The sequence below is a fragment of the Dendroctonus ponderosae genome, unplaced genomic scaffold (assembly GCF_020466585.1).
Source record: "Dendroctonus ponderosae isolate FM_Combo_2020 unplaced genomic scaffold, Dpon_F_20191213v2 Dpon_F_20191213_1, whole genome shotgun sequence".
In the NCBI taxonomy this organism is placed as follows: domain Eukaryota; kingdom Metazoa; phylum Arthropoda; class Insecta; order Coleoptera; family Curculionidae; genus Dendroctonus; species Dendroctonus ponderosae.
This window is the reverse complement of record NW_026017110.1, coordinates 41,804,453-41,822,707: the sequence shown is the minus strand read 5'-3', so window position 1 is coordinate 41,822,707 and position 18,255 is coordinate 41,804,453. Positions and strand designations below refer to the sequence as shown.

The 18,255-nt window shown below is 37.4% G+C and overlaps 1 long non-coding RNA gene across 1 annotated transcript in view; it reads left to right on the top strand.

Moving 5' to 3' along the window:
• Positions 1 to 7,807, top strand: part of LOC125503823 — an 11,883-nt gene extending 4,076 nt beyond the window's left edge. Inside the window, exons 2-3 of the long non-coding RNA XR_007281083.1 lie at positions 6,137 to 6,365; positions 6,477 to 7,807. This is a non-coding gene — a long non-coding RNA (uncharacterized LOC125503823). The remainder of the gene's footprint in view (positions 1 to 6,136; positions 6,366 to 6,476) is intronic.
• The last annotated feature ends 10,448 nt before the right edge of the window (positions 7,808 to 18,255 follow it).

The window sequence follows — 18,255 nt, the reverse complement described above, 5'->3', positions numbered from 1 at the left end:
GTCAACGGCCCCCCGAAATCAATGCCTACTTTTTTAAATGGACGAGCTATCGATACCCGGTCTGGTGGTAGTGCACCCATAAATTGAGTGGCTCCTTTCGCCTTTAACCTGTGACAGATCACACATTCATTCACAACTGATTTGACTCTTCCCAATCCATGAATTATCCAATACCTTAATCTTAAGTTTGCCAACACTGTTTGAGGACCAGCATGAAAAAGTTTGGGATGTTCGAATCGAATTAACAACTTGACTGCATAATGATGTGCTGGTAGAATGATAGGAAACTTTTGATCACATTCTACCTTTGCGTTAGCTATCCTTCCATTAACCCGTAAAATTCCCTTTTTATCGAGAAATGGATTTACATGCTATTATGTGACTATCTTTAAAACTAGCCTGTAAATTAACAGATGATTGCAGTTGTTTTATTTCCTTTTCAAAGCTTTCCAATTGAATTTGTTTTATAATGGTATCATGAGCTTGTTGTAAATCGTCATTGCTTTGTGGCTCCGTACTTATCTTTAAAAATGTATGACAATATGACACTGCCCGATGCAGTCTCAAAAAATTTGAAAAATTATTCCACTTAATAACATTTTCTACAACTGTCTGAGTCATTGCCACCCTTTCGCTGTGTTCCGGAATAACTGTAACATCTGGATCGCCATTATTAGAAAAATCATTGTTAAACTCCAAAATATAATTAGGCCCGTGCCACCATAAATGTTTATCCATTATCTCGGAAACAGATATACCTCTAGATGTACAATCCGCAGGGTTTTCTTTAGACCCAACGTGATTCCAAGTGAAAGTTGAAGTAAGCTCTTGCATTTCTACAATCCTATTTGCCACAAAAGTAGTCCACCTGTTTGGAGTACCTCTGAGCCAACAAAGAACAGTAGTGGAATCTGTCCACAAAAACTCCTTGCCTATTTTCAATTTGAGAGCTGGAACAACACGATGAACCAATCTAGAGAGAAGCAAAGCGCCACATAGCTCAAGTCTTGGCAAGCTCACAGTTTTAATGGGAGCTATGCGGGACTTTGAACAAAGAAGATTTGAAGACACTGATTTATCTTCATAAATTGCTCTGATATAGATACATGCCCCATATGCTACCATAGATGCATCTGAAAACCCGTGAATTTGAATCTCAATGATGTCCTTAGACTCAAAAACCCATCTTGATATTTTCAAGTGGCTTAAATCACTTAATTTACTTGAAAAGGTTTTACAATTTTTCTTAAGATCCGTTGGAAGTTCATCATCCCAACAAAGTTTGCTCACCCAAATTCGCTGCATTAGTAATTTTGCACAAACTACTACAGGACTCACACAGCCTAACGGATCAAACATTTGAGAAATCTTCGACAAAACAAGTCGCTTAGTTATCTTCTCAAAAGATGTTTTAATATTTGGCAAACGAATTTTAAATTTATCCTGACCTGGTTGCCACACAATACCCAACACTTTTCCATCCTCCGAGTTGAAATGCAATTATTTGCCATAATGGTTACCCTCGCCTGAATCTAAAATAGATAGATCATTTGATAACCACTTATGCAACGAAAATGCTCCTGACCACAAGATTCCAGTCAATTGAGCTTTCAAGTCAATAACCATATTCTTTGAATTTGCACCACAGAGTATATCATCAACATAACAATTATTTAAAATAGCATTTGCTGCTAGTGGATAATTTGAACTTTCATCCATAGCCAATTGATTTAGACATCGAGTAGCCAAAAATGGTGCAGCCTTAGTCCCATATGTAATTTTTCATAAAATATTTTGAAGAAATAATTGTTTTGGATTAATTTTAATCATTCTGTACATTTTTATTATATCGGAAACTAGCACAAATTTGAAAGTGCGGAATCTTAGCAGTATGTCGAACAATTCTGGCTGAACAGTAGAACGTTTTAACATAATGTCGTTTAAAGATAATCCAGTTGAAGTTTTACTTGAAGCGTCAAATACAACGCGCAGTTTTGTAGAAATCGCATCCTTTTTAATTACACAAGGATGCGCCAAGAACACCCTTTTTTGAATCTCCTCCGAATTACACTCAACATGTTTTCCATGATTAAGCTCAATGTACTCATCCATAAAGCTTTTGTAGTCGCTAAATAATGCAGGATTGTTTTTTTTTTTTAATTATTTTTATTTAAACTTTTGCACATCATTCAAGAATGAATGAGTATCAATTATTGCTGAAAACAAGTCAATAAAAGCTTGCCAATCTTCGACTTTACCGGAAAACGTGGGAATATTTACACTTGGCAACCTCGCATTACTCAGCGGCATTGCCGAAGCTGACTCCAAATGAGTAGAAACATGTATTGGAAATTTAATTAGAGATTGGATCATTTGCCTAATTTTCGCTTTGATTTTAGATAATAAAGAGAAGTATTTAGTCTCCACCTCATCTCTATCTGTCTGTTCGCTCTCGTCCATTAATTCTATATTATCTTGAATTTTGCAATAATTTTCGTAAGCTTTTTCTAAAAATACTTCCCTAGTTTCATATTCGCTAACATCAATGTTTGGTACAACTTGATTATTCGAAACAAACGTGTTTACTCTCGTTATAGAGCTTTTAACAATCGATCTCTGTTTCTTGAGAGTTTCCATCATAAGACCTTAACAGAATTTTCCCACCAGAATACAATTAAAATACTTTAATCTACTTTTTATAGTTCACTGAAAATGATTAATGACCCCAATTAATGTCACTATTTCCTTGGCAATTTGTGTCAATGAATTTCAACATCAAATGTATCTGCTTTCTAGCCCCAATGTATTGAAAGATCTGACCTTAGGCTTCGTCGATCTGCTGATGCTTTCCAACACGTTCTTTCAGCAACCCATATCCATTATTCCAAAGATCCAGACACCATATTGCTGAATATCCGGCTCCCAAGGACCAAATGTCAATGAATGTTTAAGTGGACTGTATTTTTGTATTATTTTCTTCTTCGTGCGCGTCCCTACTGAGATGGCAGTCCCAACACCGACTTAAGTATATCAATGCACCCAACCGACGAATTAAAACCCGATAGTAGGCAAAATTAAAATATATATTGCTTAGAACGTTATTTCTACCCACGTCTTGTTTGTTTTTCTTTTTCAATTCCCTTAGTTACTAGAAACAAATACAACTTAAAATAAAAAACTAATTGTCACATCGCCCCCAAGACTAACTTATGTGGTTGGCAGGAGAGACAAATAGATCTTATTTACTCATTTCCCAACAGTGGTCACAAGCACTATGTGTAAAATGCACGGAAAAATGCTGCCAAATAGGATAGAAAATCAATACAAAGAAATTAAGAAGTAAAAGAAGCAGCTGGATTTCATGCGGGTAGATCAATCGTAGACCATGTATTCACTCTAACGCAAGTTATAGAGAAACATATGGCACGCAACCAACAAATCCATCTCTCATTCGTAGACTTGAAAAAAGTTTACAATATTAGATAAAACGAATATAAATGTAAATCTAATTAAAACCATCAACAGTTTCTACAAAAAACCTGCAATGAAGATAAAGTCATGAAGACAATTAACACCCGTCTCTTAGGATTAAAAGGATTGAAGTAAGGGTGCTGTACCTCGCCCAGCTTGTTCAAAATATACCAAGAGAGAATCTTAAGTAAGTGGAAATTCTTGAGGGAACCTTGGGTATGGATCTTCATACCAAGGAAAATACTATGGGCATACCAATCACAGACACGACCCTGTGTACTCTATCATTTGCCGATGGTCAAGCGCTAATAGCGCAAGACTACGATTTCAGCTGTATGAGCCCGAAAGCTAATGGAAGAATATCAACAGGGGTCTGCAAATAAACACACAGAAAACAGCGTACCTGGTATATGGAAGGCGGAGTTATCATCAAACAAACAAAAGAATATCGGTAACTGGGAGTTGAAATCACCGACGACGGGGTTTTTGATACCGAAATCAAACACCGAATACGCCAAAGCAGAAAGCCCATCGCACTTTTAAGTGCACTACTTTGGGTCAGAAGCCTCACCAAAGAAAACCAAAGACTCATTTATAATGCGATTGTTAAAAGCATACCCACCGTCGGCTCCGAGATGTGGCTATTGAAAGAAGCCAAGGAAAAAATCCTAAAAGCAACCGAAATAGATTCTTGGTGTCGAGCGGCAGGAATATCGAGCAGAGAATGCATAACAAACGAGGTAGTGAGAGAAATTCTGAGAATAACGCATAACAAACGAGGCAGTGAGAGAAATGCTGAGAATAACGCATTCTATAACAGATAACATAAAAACCAAACAACTAATGGACACATACAAATAATGTAAGAACACCGAATGCCGAAGCAAGTGACGAACTGACAGCCAAGAGGACAAAGACGACCCGGAAGACCGAGAAAGAACTGAAGCGAAGGTATCAACAGGGAACTTAGAGACAGAGAGCTTGCAAATTGGAAGATGTCATAGAACGTGATAAACCGATTTAGAGATAGACAGATAATAATCTATCTATCTATATGGGCTAATAAGCCCATAGATCTTCAAAAAATAACTTAAAAAATAGAGATCCAGAGGTTCCATATCATACCATACCATTTTCTAACAGAATGGTGCACGGATTTTAATGCTCGGAGCCTAAATTTGTCCACATCGCTGGATAGGTCGACGTGGTAAAGGAAACGTTGTATTAAAATAGAGCGGAACTCATTAGACCTTAAACATAGAATACAAAGAGTACATAATGCAGTCGATAATAAATATTTATGCTAGACTTGCAACATCTTGTGTAAAAGGTAGAAGTCATTTTTAATATTTACTCCACTGAATTTAATTTGCTAAGTGGTAATTATCTACTCAGAATAACTCATTTGAAAATGATATTGTCCTCATATTGAAAATTATGAGACCTTGTTTTATCTAATTTTAAAATAGCGTTTTTTAGACCTTTTCAAGTTTTTATCTGTTCACCCATATGACGTAAGTTGCCATTTGAAAAAAGTCAGGAGAGCTGGGGTGTAAGTAAGGAAGAAATGTTATGCACTAAATGTTGAAGAGTAATTTAGTTACGTGTTTTATTTTTATCAAAAATGCTTCATTAAAAAGTTATCAATTTTATGGGGAACCTTTTAATAATTCTGTATACTAGTGTACAGGGTGATGCAAAATTTGTTATTAATTTGATATAAAAAAAGTTCTCTTCTACAATTTTTGATGAAAAATCAAAGCGGCAATGATGTTTTTCTGTCATCAACACATGGTGGATGGTTGGAAAAGTGGATAGCCGTTGTCAATAATAACAATAATTTGTCAAACTGTGGCTTACTTTGAATTTCCTTTCACGAATTTGAGGATATGCGATTAGTTCAGGGGAAATGCTACAGTAACATAGCAGAAGCTGAAAGAATTCACGCCAACAAAGGCCGAGGAGAGTGGTTCTAGGACGATAATGGACGACAATTGATGTTCGGATTCCAGACACAGAGGAACAAGTATTGGACATAATTGCAGCAGAGCCTTCCAGGGGCATTCAGAACATTGCACAACCACTGATACTTGCCCAGGCACCAAATAAATACCAGCTACATCCCTATTACGAATGTAAGATACACATTAAACCAATGTATTACTGAACACCGGTATAAATTGAGCTGGAGTTAACTAACCGAATACGAGAAGCTGCTTGAGAAGAGTGCATCATAAGGTGATTAGACAGGCACTTGTTTATAGTTACAGACTGATATGTATGTTTTTGTATTTTGTAAACCAATTAATAATTCGAGGTTATGAGTTCCGAAATCAGTTCTGTCGTTCTTGTTGATTCTTGTTGATTCTTGTTGTTGATTAATGTTGATTAGGCAGATTAACTTGAAAAACATTGTTGCCGTTTTTATAATTGAGTTTTTTGCAAAGTTCTCAGTTTCTAATAACAATTAATTTTTTTTACTATTTTTTCTGTACTCCTAAATCACCGCCAGACAGCAGCTCCAGAGGAATGACGCCAGTTTTGAATCACCCTGTATACGTTTTCAGATAAATTTTTGAGGCGTTATTATATTGTACTCTCATAAAACTGCCAGTTCAAGCAACAACAGGTGATATTATTACAAATTGTGTACTTAATGTTTTAGCGATCGGGAGGAGAATCAGTAAATACTCGTTCTCCCATACACCACGTGATACCGACTGATCCGACGCTTATCGAAATTATTCCTTTAAATCCGTATGCGACAATTCCGCTGAAAACGCGCAGATCTTCATCCTGGTCAGCAATTGCTAATTACTGTTTCCATAGGAAAAGCACTCCACAAGAAGTTCTTGTCAATAATAACGTTCAGAGACCAAGTATAACAGCGCATAGTAAGTGATAATAAAAAATTTGTGAATTTTTCAATAACATTGATTAATAAATCTGGAAGCTATTGATACGCATGTGATTTCGTGCTCAATTATTTTGTTTGTGTTTTCCAGGTCGCACTTACAGGAAAAGGAAAAAAAGAACCCCAAGATTTAATTCCGTTTCGAAAATCGACCAAGTCTCCCGAGTAGTATTTCCAATATTTTTTGTAACCATAAACTTATTTTATTGGTATTCTTACCTGTTAAGGACTAACAGAATACAAAATGTTGGTTATTCATAAGATAAAATTGTATATGCTTAGAATTTCAAAACTTAGGACTTTCGTGTTTTTATAAATCATTTAATTATTAGTAATATATGTTAATAGGTTTAGATAAAATCAGTTTTATTAGCTATATTTGTATTGCATTTATGTGCATATTTCAAGACGAAAACATTTCGGCAAAAATATAATTAAATCGGTGAGTTTGAAAACGCTACAAGTCCAAAATTCTACATTTAAAAGTAGAATAGCCATGTTGTTTTAAATATGTTCCCGAATTGACCGCGGAAACGACACCACAAAACATTCTTAGTAGATACGTAAATTGTGGTGTTTACATTAACTGGCAACTGGCACGGTAACGTAGGGCTCGGAATTAAACTCGAATAATTCGAGTATTCGAATATTCAAAAAGCGAATAATTATCAACAGCAAGTCATAACTCAAATATTCGAATACTCAAATATTCGAATACAAACTCACAAGGTGCAAATATCTTTATCTGCAGTTTGTATACTTTTATAAAATAAATTATTAATATTCTACAAGCATTGAAACAAATACCCATATAATTACAAGCAAATGAAAATAATAATTTACCCTCCTGCAAAGGAATATAAAATTACGTCTCTGTGTTCTAGTAATTCGAGTCATCAACTTTTGCGCGGTGTTACTACAATTAATGTGCCGACATAGTCACTTTTTTTATCCGTTGCGGCTAATTGCCAAAAATGATATGAGATAACGATTTTTCTTCTTGTAAACGATGAACGGAAAACAAATACTCGAATACTCGAATATTCGAATACTCGATTATTCGAATATTCGTTACGTATTCGAGTATTCGAATCAACTACTAAACAAGTATTCGATTTTCATATTTTTAAAAATTTCGAGCCCTACGGTAACGACACGTACAGACAAAACATTCTTGGCAAGAAGAATAATGCCTACACTCTAAGCAGAATGTACAGCTGCATATGAAAAATAAATCTGGTTTTTAGACGTTACTATTATTTTTATTTTATAAAAGTTTAGAGCTAGAGCAATTAAAATTATGAAAATCCCAAGTCTGAAAAACCAGGAATAATTATATAATTGTAAAGTTCTGTTTAATGTAAAATTTAGTTTTAGGTTTGTTATAACCAAATATATTATTAGAAGCAACAATACAAACAACCCGTCGATGCCGGTTACTTGTTTTCTATGATTCCCCCTGATTCACACTATCAGACACCCAACGGACCGGCAACGACACGACAATTAAAAATCACTTCCATGTTTTTAAAACAAATTTTATTTCGATTGATATAGATTGCAGCTTTAAGATACAACTGCCAGTTATTAGAGGCTTGTTAGAATATATATTAATTAAATGCTTATGAGTTTACATGCTCTCTGTGAAGAAAGTATAACTGGATATTTCTTTATGCTAAGTTAGCGAACTGGGATATCATGAATTGTTAGGTTGGCTAAATCCGATATCATAACTCTTTCATAACCCCCGTTAAAAGATGTTTGTATACTTATTAAATAATGTTTTACAATTGTGCCGGTATTGCAAACGCACACCACTAATTTTTTAGAACAGTCCCCATCAGAAGGGCTCCCAATACCAGCCAAAAACGAATTTATCGATCGAGGACGATCCCCACCAGAAGGGCTGCCTCCAGCAGGCAAGGTGAAAAAAGGGTATATAAAGCCATGCACATGCCAATTTCGAGATCTCATTACACCCATCGCAGCAGCATACTAGTCACAGACATCCAACACACGATCGCACACTGAGTCGTCCATTCAGTTCAATCGAGTCGGAGTACAGGTTGCAGAAACGCAACCGAATATTGACAATACACTCATTAGAGTTTGAACTGCACCATCGTGTGCGTTCGGCAAGGCTCCGGAAAAGCCTCTTGCGAAAGTTCCTGAAGTGCCACTGAACACTGAAAGTGAGAAGTGCACGAAGGCCGAAGATTTCGGTAAGTGCCTCTGCACTTAATGGTATTCCAAAATCCGATGTTCACTATCACATGAAATCCTCTCCAAACTCCACCCGCGCCCTGAATTCTCTCCGCAAGGAAAACCAAGCCCTGAGGAAAACCCAAAACAAAAAGCTCAGCGACAAGCTGGAGGAAATCCTCAACCACTTTAAAATACATATGTCCCAATGTCACTCAAAAAGCCTAGAAATTCCCCAATCTGCCCCTTAAAAACCTCCCAAATCCAATCCTGAACCTGAAACCGTACATATGGAAATTGATTCCAACTTCCCCTCCTCTAAAACCAATCGCAACGCCTTGGAACCTTCCGAAAACGACCAACAAAGCGCTCCACAATCACCTAAGGGCTGAAGAGTCCAAAACCCAAACCCCGCAAGCCTCAACTACTCAAGCCTCCCTCACACAACCCCCCCAATCCAAAACTCCCAACACTAAAGCCAGTACCGTCCCCATAACCTTAAAAAATCCCGCAGACTGGACCAAAACCCAAAATTTTTTACTAAAACACAATCTAACAGTCACCAACACCAAAAAACATAACTCAGGAATTTCCTTTTCTCCGAATTCCTCAAATGATCACCACCAAATAACCAGAATTCTGAAATCCAACAAGATAGAGTACTACACCTTCACTCTCCAGGAGGACAGGAAACTGTCCTTCATCATCAAGGGCCTCGACTCTCATATGGAGATCGAGGAAATCCATAATGAAATCGAAGCCCTGGGTTTCAATGCGGAACAGACCCATTTTTACCGGCTTGGAAACTATAAAAAAGTTTTCAATATGGTAAAAGTCCTTTTACCACAATCCCAAGCAAACTTCCAGAAAGTCAAGCACCTCCTAAACCTCCCGGTAATAAAAAATTGCCAGAAACCCATTTTCCACAAATGTGCCGAGCCGCACTCCTATAAGGAGTGTCAGAAATCCGGCGACCGTCCTGCCAAATGCAGCAACTGTGGAGGGCCTCACCCTGCAAATTATTTCCCTTGCCCCAAAAACCCTAACTTCACCCTACAAACAGAGGCAAAGCAGAAGCAAACCCTGTTTAACAAGAAAGTCCAACCAGGCACATCCTTCGCTGCGAAAACAGCCAACTTCCCTAACTCTGCCACAACCCCCAAACCCGCTAACCCAATCCAGGCCCTAAAGCCAACCCCTGTAACCACGGCCGTCACAGAAACGCCCACAGCCCCTAAATCCCCGCCAACGCCACCAACTTAGCACTCACCCCTGAACCCACAAATCCTGCAACTCCTGCTCCTTTCCGACGAGGAAATCGAGGCTAAAATTGGTAAAATTGCGGCCGCAATTTCCCGAAACCCCATCCTCAAAATGCTATGTTAAAAAGTAGCATTAATCCCCCAGGTGTCCATATCGTTTCATGGAATGCCGCATCTTTGTATCCTAAAAAGTGCGAGTTTGAGGCATACTTGAGAGAACACGATGTAGACATCGCGCTCATCCAAGAAACATTCCTACGTCCTCAATCCCCATTCTATATATGCAAAACTCCACAATCCAACTAATCTCTGCCTACAAACCTCCCAAAAAAATCACAGCTCCTGCTGATTATGAAACCTTCTTTAACCCTAAACTAACCACACTCCTGGCTGGGGATCTTAATAGCAAACATGTTATGTGGGGCTGAAAAAACTCCAACAGCGAAGAAATCAAACTCCTAAAACTATCCGAAGACCTAGACCTCCAAATCCACGCCCCCGATGAACCCACACACTTTCACTATCGAAATGCTGATATCCTGGATATTCCTGGAAATTTCAAACTCTGACTTTCAGCTTTTTTTTTCAGCAGCTACTGACCACAACCCAATTAGAATCCTACTTAACGAAAATTTCATATACAAACCTCTCCAACAACTACGCTACAAAGACCGGGACGCCCTTACACACTACTTAAACGAAATTAAGATCCCAGAGTCCCCAATAACAAGCGCCCTTGAACTCAACTCTCTTAATACCACCCTTACCAAAAAAATCAATGAGGCTATGCAAAAAGCAACAAGTTTGGAAAAGAACTCTAACAAAACCCCTTCGGCCTACCGCTTGAAATTAAAACCAAAATAAAGCTACGAAATCGCCTTAAGCGACTAGCAAACCAACTAACAAACCAAATTAAAAAACTAATTTCAGAAATTAAAAATTCAAACGGGCAAAATTATCTGGAAAGCTTGGAGCCTGAAAGTTCAAGGGAAATCCCACACTAACTTTCCCTCCATTAATGGACACAATGAGCTGGTCTACAGCGACAAGGAAAATGCGGAAGCTTTCGCCGACTCGCTGGAAAGCCAGTTCAAAGTTGACTATTCCCTAGGTGATCACCTGGACTTCGACGAAGAAGTCAAAGATCATTACCGTTTCCTAAATACAAAGACACTAACAGGAACAGAGGAAACAATCGCCCCCGTCACTATGGACGAACTGAAGACACAAATAAAAGTTTTGAAACCCAAAACAGCTCCAGGCATAGGCAAAATTTCAAATGGGGTGATTTAAATGCTCCCCGAAACTATCCTATTAACACTATTAACACTAATTAATAGTGCCTTTGCACTTAGATAATTTCCGAACAGCTGCAAAACAGCTGTAGTAGTTCTTATCCCAAAACCCAATAAAAACAAATCCGCTCCACAAAACTGGCACCCAATTAGTCTTCTACCAACCTTCTCTAAACTTACACAGAATTTTTTTAAAGAAAGACTCTTAAACAAATTCTCCAATAGCAATGGAATCCGTTACGAGCAAATGTTTTTCATGAGAAATCACGATTCCGAAATGCAAGTTGCCAGACTTGTTGAGGACGCCAAACTAGCACTCCAGGGAAAGCCTCCACAGGGGTTATTCTTTATTCTCCTGGACATAGAAAAAGCGTTTGACAAGGTCTGGCATGAAAGGCTAATCTCTAAACTGGACAGCTTCTGCAAACTGCCAATTGCTTTGTGCAGTTTGTTGCAGGCTTTCAACAACGTACTATCCTCCCCAAGAATCGCGGAAGCACTAGTTCCGCAATGATCCCCCCTTTCCCCAATTCTTTACAACATTTTTACGGCCGATATCCCCAAAGATCCCGTTGCAAAAGTCGCAATGTACGCAGAAGACACTTGCCTATACTACACTTACAGGAACCTCAATTACATACATGCAAAAGTACAAAGAACCCTTAACAAACTAACAAACTGGACAAACACTTGGAAAATTTAAATCAACCCAGAGAAGACACAAGCATTAATGATAACCACCAAAAAAAAAAGACCAACAAACTCAAAAATATTTCTCTTAACAACAAAGACATAGCCTGGTCCAACCACATAAAATATCCAGGTATTACTATTGACAAAAAACTAGCGTTCACCCAACACATCAGTGACAAAATTGCCAAAGCAAGAGCGGGAAGAGCAGCGCTTTATCCTCACTCAAAAACAAGCTCCTAATTTACAAACAAATTTTCAGACCTCAAATCCTATATGGTGCCTCAGCCGTTATCCAAACTAACAAAACAAACATTTCAAAAATCCAAACTTTCCAAAGCAAAACCCTCAGATACTTTTCCAAGGCCCTCTGGTACGTTCGCAATCGGGACATCCTCAATGATGTCAAAACTGACACGATCCAAGAATTCCTTTCCAAAAAACACACAAAATTCAAATCCAAAGTCCTTAATCACCCAAACCCAGTAGTGAAATCCACTTTCTCTACTAACTGCGTCGAACCCATTCAGGGCCCATAAGTGCATCATGGCCCCCTGGGAAAACTAACTCGAATCGAAAAATCGAAAATATTGATTGCAAAGTATCGATATCTCAAAATATCGAATGAGTAATCAGGAAATATCAATTGATACCGATACCGATACTTGTGGGGGACTATGCGGGGGAGAGTTATTTAAAACTCCGGTAACCATGGAATTATACAGAGTGAGATTATACAAGATAGACAAGGATAAACGGTAAATTCAACAAGATTTGTTGACCGCGGAACGTACTTTCGAAATGTCAACCTGTTATCATAACCTCGAATTGGGCAACCAAATAAGCTAGTGCCTGTGTAATATCCTTATTATCCACTCTTATCAAGCAGCTTCTCGTAATTAGTTAATTAACTAATGCTCCATTTGTATCTCCTTGTGCTGTGTGTATCGTAGAAACGTGGTAGGAATGTAGCCCTTCCTCGGTATTTATTTGGTGCTTGGGAAAGTGTCAGTTATTATGCTCTGAGTATTCCTCGAAGCCCTGATTCGATTATGTCCAATACTTGTTCCGCTGTGCCTGGAACCTGGAAATGGATTGTCGTCCACACTCTTCCTGGAACCACTATTCTCGCCCTTTGTTGGCATGAGCTCTTTCAGCTTCTGTTACTGTAGCATTTCCCCTGAACTGATCGCATATTCGCAAATTTGTGAAAGGAAATTCAAAGTAAGTCACAGTTTGACAAATTATTGTTATTATTGACAAGGGCTATGCATCTGTAACTATTTGTTAATGACAAAAAACGTCATTGCCGTTGTAACTTTTCATCAAAAAATTGTAGAAGAGAACTTTTTTGATATAAAAAATTTTCGTAATTTGAAGCAAAGATCGTAATTTTTCTTTTTGAATGCTTGAATTTGAATTTTTGTATTCCAGTATGCTGCCAATTAAACATGGAACAATTTCTCAATAATGCTTAATAACAAAGTTGAAATTCGATCTTCAACTGCTAATATCTTCTAGAAATTTGCGGAAAAAAATTTTTCAATATTTTTCTCGTACTCCCCAAGGGAGCTTCTATCACCTCTTAAAAGGAATGACGCCAATTTTGAATCACCGTGTACATATACAAAAAAATGTAGAATTTAATAATATACATAGTAATAAATAATAAAAACATGGTAATACGTAATTAGAATTTATTATTAATTGTTTATCGAGAGGCGCCCTACAAACACATCGATAACTTGCTAATTTTAGTAGCCATTTGAAAATGACGTCAATATTAGAGGCTTTTTAGAATTTTTCAAACACCAATTCACTTTTCAACCCTCCAGCGGGCTCGCCAGCGGCAAAGTGCCGCATTTTTTAGTTTTTTTTGTTGCAAATACTATGCATTAAATCTGATGCCGTCGTTCTTCCAGGTATTCGTTCGCGATACATTTGTCCCTTCATTCCTATATCGAACAGACCCTATTTCGGTCGGCAGTCGTTTCAGAGTGGCATTTAGTAAGAGTGTGCACATTTTGCGGCGCGCCTGGTAATGTAAGTATAATAATAATATAATATAATAATAATGTGTTTATGGAGTTCTTACGAATTGAGGATATCTTGATACACATTTATTGTGTTTGATGTTAACGTATTGTAGATGTATGTCGTTTTAATTAAACATTTTTTTATAGATTTTTAAATTTTTGTATAGGGCGGAAAAAAATGAGTCCGGACGAATTAGAAAAATTGTTGCAACAGGTGGTGAGACAATTAGAAGATAATGAGAAGAAGAAGATCTACAATAAAAGATTCACGTGAAGAGAAGTAACGTAATTGATGACAATTTTGACAGCGATTCAGACCAGGAGCTAGGAGTTGCTGAAAGTAACGTTTATAGCAGTGATTCTGAACAATAAGAAGATGAAGAACAAGCAGAATTTGAACCACGCAAACAAGACAAATATTATCAATTGTTTATTGGAAAAAAACAATGATAGGTTCTTTAGATTTTTATTTTCAGATTTTTACTTGTTTTTTTAAATTTCGTTAGTATTTTTTCAAGTATTATTTGTAGAATTGCATTAATTTTGGGTTACTTGTTTTAATTTCACTTATTAAATACATATTAAAGTAGTAAATGACGTTTTTTTTAAAGAAAATCATTTGCGGTGCAATAGCCGCGGCGCGCCCGTTCGTGAGATCTTTAAAGGCGCGCCCGCTGGAGGGTTAAGAGAAAACCACATGAAAGGTAATTTTTTTGACGTTGCAAATGTTCGGTTAAATTTGCAAATGTAAAAAATTAATTGTGAATATAAATTAAAAGTTCCAGTCCTCATCACTGCAAGCTCCCAGAAATATTACTTTGTGTAATCGTTTCCCAAGAAGTCTCCTGATTTGGAGAACAGACGATCAGAGGGTACCGAAGTAGCAACTATGGTTAAATATTTTTGTACTATTCTATATAAATTTGGAAAAACCATTTTTATTACATCCCACACCTCAAATGGATTGCTTCTTAAAGGAGACACTGGATTATTTAAATACACGGATAGTTCATGCTTCCCTGACGGCTCAAAATCTTTAAATTTCTTTCCACGAGCAGCACTGGTCTGACGGCTCTAAAACTGAATAGAATAATTTGCGTTCTGTGCTGTTTCAGAATCGGAGTCGTCACTACTACTTGATTGCAGTTCTGCATCTATTAATTTCTTAATGTTTTGAATAGCTGCAATTTTTGAATCAGGGATAGTCGCAAATGCTATTGGTGTACATACCTTAATATTTCCAAATCTCCTGTTTATCTCGGTTATTAATGCAGCGTTGCAAATTTCGATTTCAGTCATATCTGTTGACACAGCCGATATTTGTTGAATCCCACAGAAAAGCATTGGGATAATTTTTGAAATAGAAATGTAGTTCTCTGTAGCACCTTCTCTTGTCATAAACTCTAAAGGTTTGAGCAATGAAATGAGATTTTTTACACTTTCCGTTTCTAGAGCAGTAAGAACATCCGGACTTTTAGGTGTTCTTAATAGAAAAATGTTTGCTAGTTCTTAAAGCTCCAAAAACCTCTCAAACATATAAAAAACTGAATTCCATCTTTTTGGTACATCTAATATAAATTTCTTCATATTTCCTTCTTGGATCCCTTCATCTCTCTGCATTTTTCGTATTTGATCACTGACTATAACGCTGCCTTTGACCCACTTTACAACTTCCTTAACTTTAGAAATAGTCAATTTGACCGATAGGATTGTAATGACTGCATCTGCAACAAGGTTAAGGGTATGGGCAAAACATGGAATATGCTTTCCCTTGCCGAGTCCTTCAATCTGCTATAGCAGAAATATTTGTTTGCCCCATTGTCAGTCACAACTGCCACAATTTTTTCCAGAGGAAGATTCCACTCTTTTAAAACAATGCAAAGATGTTTACCAATATTAGCAGCTGTTTGGCGATCATCAAGCTCCTTTACTGCCAGAATTCCAGACCCTTCAAGTCAGTACCTTCAAAATAAAAAGTAAATTTAAACCACATATTTAATTTTGGTAAAGCAAACTAAAAAAACCATAATACCTCTATTAGCTTATTGTCGCGCTGACAAAAGGCTACCCGCTATTTGCGCTACGACGGTTCTATTTCCAAAGAAACTGGTTCTGGGGTTTCTCGATGGTTATCAATTTATTTTAAACATATTTGGTTCGTTACAACTTACAACTGTCCTGTTGTTAAATCAGTGAGTGATACATTCGGTTAAATGCAAATCTATAGTCATGGCTAAGAGGAAAGGGCTATTGTTTATTCCGAAAACTACACGTCCGTGTCTTAGAACAATATCTTGATCCCGATCATTTTTCCAAATAAATTTCAGAAAATCTCTATCATTTTGGTTGATACCGATTTGCAGAAACGCCTTTTTGATATTGGCTACTACACTTATTCGGTTTTCTCTAAAACGCAGCAATATTGATGGAACCAGTTCTATCAAGTTAGGGCCTTTTTCCAGACAATGGTTCAGAGATGTCAAGTTACAGATTTGAGACCTTGACAAGCAGATTCAATGTAGTTACCACTGTATCAGAGCGTGATTGACAATCTGGTACCTTTCCCATTAATGTCCATTCAAAATGAGTTTCGAAAGCAATTAATCCACAGGGCAACGCCTGTCGAATTCCTGTGTAAAAAACACCTGCCACGTCTGCTCCCAATAATAATTCAATTGGGCCATATTGGGAAGAATCGGATTTTTCTATCCCATACTCTTTAATCTCCTTGAGCCATGGTCCAGACAACATAGGAATTATATCGGTACATATGGTGGGCTGATCCAAAACTTCAAATTTGTATAAAAATCCTTCTTTGCAGATTGTAATGTCATAACAATCATGGCAATTAATAGCTTCTGCACCACCAAATAAGCAGTGCCTTACCTTTTCTTACTATTCTTGTTTTTTATTTCTCCCTATTAATGTAGGACCTTTGTGAGCCGGAATCAATGAGAGCTCGTACCCTTTTCTCACAATTATCGCCCTTCAAAATTACACATAGAATCTGCAGGAATATACAAGAAGACGTTGGGTTTGACAACGAGTGCTCTCTGACAAGATCCGAATCTTTTGGTGAATTAATATTTGGATCTGAAGGTGTTCTATTTATGCTTGCGTGTGAAGGTGATTCAGGGCACATCAATACCACATGAGAACGACCACAGACAACACACTTGAAATGGCTTTTAAATCTTTTCCATTGTTGGCCGATTTTGAGGCAGCGAAAGCAAGCCTCTCTTTTTAAAACCAGTTGCATTTTTTGCAAAATAGTCATTTATTGAGATAAAACATGATGATGCATTATGGTTTACCTGGTAAAACAGACAACTCTCACGGCCCAATTGCGAGACCAATTGCACTAGGATATTCTGGATTTTTCTTCAGCTTCATCCTAGAATTTCCCTTACCCTTTTTTTCGAAGAAAGTTTTTTCTGCCAATCCAAAACCCTCCGCTGCTAGAACCAATCGCTGTTCATTATCTACCTCTTGTTTGAAGAAAGCCATCAATTGCCTTAACTTTATTTCCAAAGGAGAGGTCGAAACATCAACTGGACGCTCACTTGAGTCAATTGTGATAAAAAATTGTGATAAACAAAACTCGGAGTAACTCATGTGGTAAACAAGATTCAATAAGAGGAAAAAGCATTGCAGCATATTTATCAGAAGTAATTCCTAAAGTTTCTAATGCCCGTAACTGTATTTCTAAACTATCATACAATACAGACACATCCAGTTTTTCTCTAGAAGCTGAGTTTGATAAAACGAGTTTCAATAGTCCTCTTACACATACCTCAATCTGCAAATTCTCACGACCAAATCTGTCCTGCATGCTCTGTATAATTTTATTATAGTTTTCCCCCATAGTAACTTTCGACGAGTTGTCTTACTCTAATACCGCTCACTGTAGCTTGAATGCGGTACTCTATTTTATTATTTGGGTCGATGAACGGATCTACATGCACTTTCTTGAACTGGGCCCAAATGGCTAGCCAATCTTTGATACTTCCATCATAATGTTTAAATTTGATAGTAGGTAACTTAAATTTTATCATACCTGTATGCTCTGCTGACTCTAAACTTCCTGCTGTGGATGTGGATCTTGCATAAGGTTCCCTGCCTTGTGGTATCCTGGAAGCACCGTCAAGCTTTTTCCACCTTGACCGCAATGCAGTGAATCTTCTAAAGTAAACTTCACGACCTTCCAGTTCACTTTCGAGTTCATCTTCTGTTGCGTTTTCCAGCAATAACTCAAAGAGTTGGCGGTCCAATATTTTTAGCTCGTCATATTTACCCGACAAAAGTTCCCATACCACTCGCGTAATGTCTTCCCACACCGTGGTTAGTAAAAGCGGTTCCAGCTCATTTACCGTTCGCGTAAGAGA